Source organism: Hyaena hyaena, unplaced genomic scaffold (assembly GCF_003009895.1).
Source record: "Hyaena hyaena isolate Hyena2069 unplaced genomic scaffold, ASM300989v1 scaffold_97, whole genome shotgun sequence".
Lineage (NCBI taxonomy): Eukaryota > Metazoa > Chordata > Mammalia > Carnivora > Hyaenidae > Hyaena > Hyaena hyaena.
The window spans coordinates 3793801-3799800 of record NW_024080728.1 but is presented as its reverse complement, the minus strand read 5'-3'; the positions used below and the strand labels follow the sequence as shown (position 1 = coordinate 3799800).

Genomic DNA, 6000 nt, shown 5'->3' with positions numbered 1-6000 from the left:
TTTTTTTTTTTTTTTTTTTTTTTTTTTGGTTTGTTTACTTGTACTATAATGTACATTTCTGAAGGCCAGTGTTGAACCCACTGCCACAGAAAAAGTGGGATTTGCTGTATTTGCCTGGAAGGGGAACTGTGCTCTTTAAATTATAATACTGGCTTCCTCGCAGTAGGTTTGCTAGAAAAGGGATTTGTGGTTTTGCTTTAGGCACTTGTCTTCCAGGCAAGCTTTTTGTGTTTCTGCTGTAGCAGGGCATTTAGTTCACTTCCTCAAATTAATTGATGGCAAGTGGCATTCCTTGCTCTGCAAACCCTCAAAACAATGATCTTCTATTCTTTATTTGAAGTCAGGCATACTTAATTTCTAGCTGTGGACTTTGGAGGTGTGAGCTAAGATTCAAGAAGCATAGATATGAAAAATTTAACTCACTGGATCTCCTTGGTTGCTGTAAAAATGAGGGTATTCCTGCACAGAGCCTTCAGATACCAGGACAAGGCCAAAGCTCTCCCAGGCTTAATTGAGTATTGGGGCTCTCCTTAGCACATTGTCCTGACAAAGGCTCATGGGGGCAATTTCCTACTGATTATTCACAAAAGCTGTGCATTTCATGAACGTCCGCCATGCTGGTCTGCCTGCCTTTGCGGCTTTGGCACTGTGCTTCAGGGCTCTGCAGTGGAGAATGTACAAGACCCAGCTGCCTCCTGTAAGCGGGAGGGGGTGGGATGGGGCCAAGTGGTATTGGCTTCCCATCAAGACCTGTCTTTTCAAACCTCACCTCTCCTCTCTTTGGCTGAGCCATGTTAACTATGTTACTTGTCCATTCTCTTTCCCATCCACACAAATGTGTAGTCACAGTAGAAATTACATGCAAGCGTTACCTTGATAAGTAAATCATAAAAGGTAGGTAGACCTTTTATGCAGGTTCAGCCCTGCAACATTTGTAACAATTCAACTCATGGTGACTATCCATTCATAGTAGCAACAGTAGTAGAAATAATCGTAGTAACCCTAGATTTGTATTATTGAACTGCTCTACCTGTACTGTCTCCTTTCAGAAGAGCTACAAATAAATGAGTGGGTTGTTAGCAGAGTATAAAGAATGATAAGAATAAAGGTAGTTAACACTTCTTGAGGGCAAGCTCTGTGTCAGGTTCTATGTTAAGCGCATGACAGGACTTTACTCACGGAGTCCTCAAATGACATCCATTAAGTCATGATGGTGATTAACACTCTCATTTTACAGATGAAGACATTGAGGCCAGGCACAGTGTAGCAACTAGTAGATAAGCCAAGATGTGGAGCCACTATGCTATATCATCACTAAGGAAATAGGTGGTTTCCTACCTTCACTATCTACCCCCAAAACATCCCCTTTGGAGAAAGACTCTTGGTTCAGATGAATACATTAACTAGCTGGTTCACAGGCTTCCTTTTTCCTTTAAGTTGAGTTGCCATAGGTATTGATCCAAAAGTGTGGATACACGTTAAAGACTAGAGGGAAGTTCCCTCTTAGGCAGACAGATATAATCATATATGTATGTTGGGATGAGATGGTGCTGAGGGGGGGAGGGACATGGCACAAACTCTCTGAATAAGATAGTGTGTATTTCTGGTGTAATTCCATGTATTCCTAAACTGGTGTCAGGATGCTTTTCCCCCTGAAGTGAAAAGGTGAGACTGAAGCACAAGAAGGGCAGTGGGGGATCCTTTTAGGGACTGATATCTGATACTTTGTGCTCCTTTTTCAAAGTGGACTCTTGTATGAGTTTTCCTAGGGCTCTTCCATTTACTACTATTGTCTTAAGTAAGATATTTACTATTATTGTCTTAAGTAATAGAAACTGATTTTCTCACAGTTCTGGTTGTTGAAAGTCCAAGATCAAGGTGCTGGTAAGGTTGGTTCCTTCTGAGTAGGTGAAGGAAGGCTCTGTTCTATGTCTTTCTCCTTGGTTTCTAGATGGCTCCCTTATACCCCTATCTTCACATGTCACATGTCTTCCTTCTGCACATGTCCGTGTCTAAATTTTGTCTTCTTATAAGGTAAGCAGCCATATTCAATTAGGGCTCATCCTAATGACCTCACTTTAATTTAATTACTTATTTAAAGGCCATATCATACAATACAGTCACATTCTGAGGTACTGAGACTTAGGACTTCAGTGTACAGACATTGTGGGGGACAAAATTATGCCCATTTAACAACTATGCAGTAGATAGACCTCACCTCGTAAGGTTTCTGTTATCTTAAAATAATGCATACACATTGGCTCAGTGGTAAATGACAAATAAGCCTTGAATCAATTATGGTGCATTTTAGGGGAGTCTAGATTACTTTGTGGGCTGGGACAATGTATAAAATAATTAAGATAGGAAAGACAGTATCTAGTATTGCCCTTGATTCCAACTAGGTGGTCTTTGAGGAATTGTCTCAGGACATTTCAGTGGGTTCTGTTCATCATTTTGTGAATCAGTGATGCTGGGATGCTTTGTTCAGAGTGGTTTCTGGTGGTCTTCCTTTCTATGTACAACAAACTGCCAGGTTCTTCTCCTGGGCCTCCCCTGGTCAGGGCAATGCTGGTTGCTCTACTCAGTGGCTAATGCTTGAATTTTCTTTTATTGATATAAGCTCCATCAATCTCAGTTTAGCAGCAGAAGTTCCTGTAACCGACTGGCTCTTCACTGCTCACCTATGTCAGAGACCTCTCAGGAGTTCAAGCCAACCTAAGCCACTTGAAAAGACTGCAAGAACAGACATGATAAAGAAATGTATCCTGTCTGGTTCAAAGTGGTTATGGACGCTTGTGCTGGAATGAATCATGTGCCTCCTAGATGAAGAAACAGTTATGGGTCCATCTTGGAACTCTAACGTGATCAGTCTTTTGAATTCTCCCTATCTCCCATCTTTGCTCCAACAACAATCTTTCTTCAGTTACTTAGTGCCCTCTGTCTTTTGATGTCCAGCAATGGCCAAGTATTTCTGGAATCCTAACCTTGTCTTCCTCAGTGAGAAAGGAAGTGCTTCAAACCTCAAGAGTCTTCTAGGTTCACCCAACATTTATAATGACATTTCTATATCCCAGCTTTTCTGGAATGTCCGAATGTTGAGAAATCCACAGCCTTGGGGCATAACTCATGTCATTAAAAAAAAAAAAGCCTTCCATTTTTATAACTTTTTTTTATGTTTGGAAACTTGATTTTTGTTCTATTTAAATTCCACACATGGTTCCTCATCTGCTCTTAACCAATTGTACACAATCAGTGGATTTTATTTTCCATTCAGTTACCACCATTGCACATCAGAAGACAGCTAGTGTATGGGGCACCTGGGTGGCTCAGTTGATTGGCCATCCGACTTCAGCTCAGGTCATGATCTCATGGCTTGTGAGTTCGAGCCCAATGTCAGGCTCTGTGCAGACAGCTCAGGGCCTGGAGCCTGCTTCAGATTCTGTGTCCCTCTCTCTCTCTCTGCCCTACCCTCACTCATGCTCTGTCTCTCTCTCTCTCTCTCTCGCTCTCTCAAGAATAAATAAAACATTAAAAAATTAAAAAAAAAAAAAAAGAAGAAGAAGAAGAAGACAGCTAGTGTGCCTGGCCCAAGTCTTTTATAACTCACGTTGGGCCAATACCACAGCCAACATCTCCAACCACAGTTGGGGGTGCCATGTTTGGGTTTATTCGGGCCTCAGTTCTCTGAGTGGGTCCTAATGATGGCTAGTGGATCAACACCAAAATATGCTGAGATTCCATGTTATCTTCTCTGGGAAGCCTTCCTTAATGTTTCTCAAATACCAGGCAATTAACAGTTTCTTGGTATTGTTATACCACCTTGCATGCTATGACACTCATCACAGTGTATCACAACTATTAATTGACATTTTCTCTTTCTTGCTGTATTATGACCCTCTTTTTGACTAGGGATTATGTCTTAATTAGTAGGGTATCTTCTATTTCTGAATCAGAATAGAAAATGTATGTTTATTGGTTGCTTTGATGATTTAAGAAATCAAAGATTTCCAGGTACCCTGCTGGTCAGAAAAGAAAACATATTTGTTTGAGGGGATTTTTTTAAGTTCCTCAGATAAAACTTTTTGAGGAATGTCTTGGATAATACATTTAAATTATCCAAGCCAGGGTGAGAGGTGTGTAGGAAGTACAGAGTGCAATAAGGCATACCACTGAGACTTCTCTAATGCTTCTAGGTATCCCAGTGCCAATCATGGCTCGCAAACCTAGTGTCAAATTATACCTGAAACTAATATAACATTGTATATCAACTCTATTTCAAGAATAAATAAGATTTTAAAATTACACCTGCTTTCTGCAAACCCCCACCCCAGTTTAATGAGGCTTGGCATTAAAAAACTGTCTTTTGGGGACACCTGGGTTGTTCGGTCAGTTAAGCATCCAACTTCAGCTCAGGTCATGATCTCGCAGTCTATGAGTTTGAGCCCCACATTGGGCTCTGTACTGGCAGCTCTTAGCCTGGAGCCTGCTTCAGATTCTGTGTCTCCCTCTCTCTCTGCCCCTTCCCAGTTCACGCTCTGTTCCTTGTTCATACTCCCACTCTCAAAAATGAATAAATGTTAAAAAAAAAAACAAAAAACAAAAAACAAAAAACTGACTTTTTTCCTCTTATTGAGAGATGACTGATTATTAGGCTTATTTATTTACTTTTCTAAAATGGGGGTTGGAGGCCTTTGTGACCAAGGAATGATTCTTTTCCAAAAAGGTAGGGAATCCAAATGTATGTTCTTTTGCCCAAGGCACATGTTTTCTAGAAGCAATTTTGGCCAGCTTGCTATATCATTTGCTTGCCTGCAGATTTTCTCTAAATATTGTCCTATCTTTTAAATGTTGAATGCATTAGGGGGAAGTTCTCAGACTTTGAGATAATACTTCCTTTTCTAACCAATAAACTGGGCAAGGGAATTTGAACCTGGCTCTATTTCTTCAAGGTAAATTTATTAATATCCTCTTGCAAAATATGTTCTTCAAGGGCTGGGAAGAGTTCATTGTGTTCATTTTCTGAATTCTCTTCTCTTTGGTGGTTTCTCTCCAGCTACCTATCCCAGATGGGTATCTAAAAAAACTATTAAAGTTTCTTCAAGGATTAAAAAAAAAATCAAAAAGTTGCTCTTGCCCTGATCTGTGACCAGTTCTTAAGAACAACTGCCTTTTCACTTTAGCATTTTTGACCGAGTTCAGTATTTGAAAGGTGGCCTGGTGGTTTACAACACCTTAAGACCTCCCAACAGCTCAGCTACTGAGACGCCATTCCAAGGTGGATTGTTCTTCCCCTTTGAAGATTAGATATGACAGTTCCTATAGTAATCTAGCATGTTTGTTGAAGGTAACTTTGCAGGATTGCCTCACAGGGTATCTGTCATTTGGTATAGCCTAAAAGCAAATTCTCAGGAATGAGTAAATGCAGTGAGAATTTTCCCATCTTAAGTGGGAGTGGAAGGAATTCTGAAGGGAAGGGAATCATGATAGATATCCTGAAAGCTTAATTCTAGGTCTGTGGACCATTCCTGTCCCACTTTTTGTTTTGTGGATATATAAATGAGACGTATCAGAGAAATTTCAGAGGGAGAAATACTAAAAACTCAATAAAGAATCCCCTTTGATGCTTGACATAGATAACTTAAAAGGTAAAATCACTTTATAATAAGTTTTAAGTATTTGAGCCTATTTATATTTTCTGCCTTGAATCGGCAGTATTATTTAAGGAAGATAGTTCCCCTGCAAAATGATAGCTAGGTATGCCAGGGACATTGTCCCAATTATATGTGGTCAATGTTGTAGAAACCCAAATGACCTCCCCTGAAACGGGGATATGAAATCGCTATCACAGATGGAAGCTGACAATGGATATACCCCAAGATGTAGGAGTATATTTCTTATGCTGTAAGCCTGTTAGATCTGCCTGATTTTATTATAATTCTTAAGGTTTTTGGTGAGGCTCTGCCAACCCACTGAGGGGGAGGCCTCTATAGCAGCATCTTC

The 6000-nt window shown here is 40.3% G+C and overlaps 1 protein-coding gene across 1 annotated transcript in view; it reads left to right on the top strand.

Moving 5' to 3' along the window:
- LOC120233744 (calcium-activated potassium channel subunit alpha-1) overlaps positions 1-6000 on the top strand; it is a gene marked incomplete at its 5' end in the record, with an annotated part of 183225 nt that overhangs the window by 109027 nt on the left and 68198 nt on the right. The window lies entirely within an intron of this gene.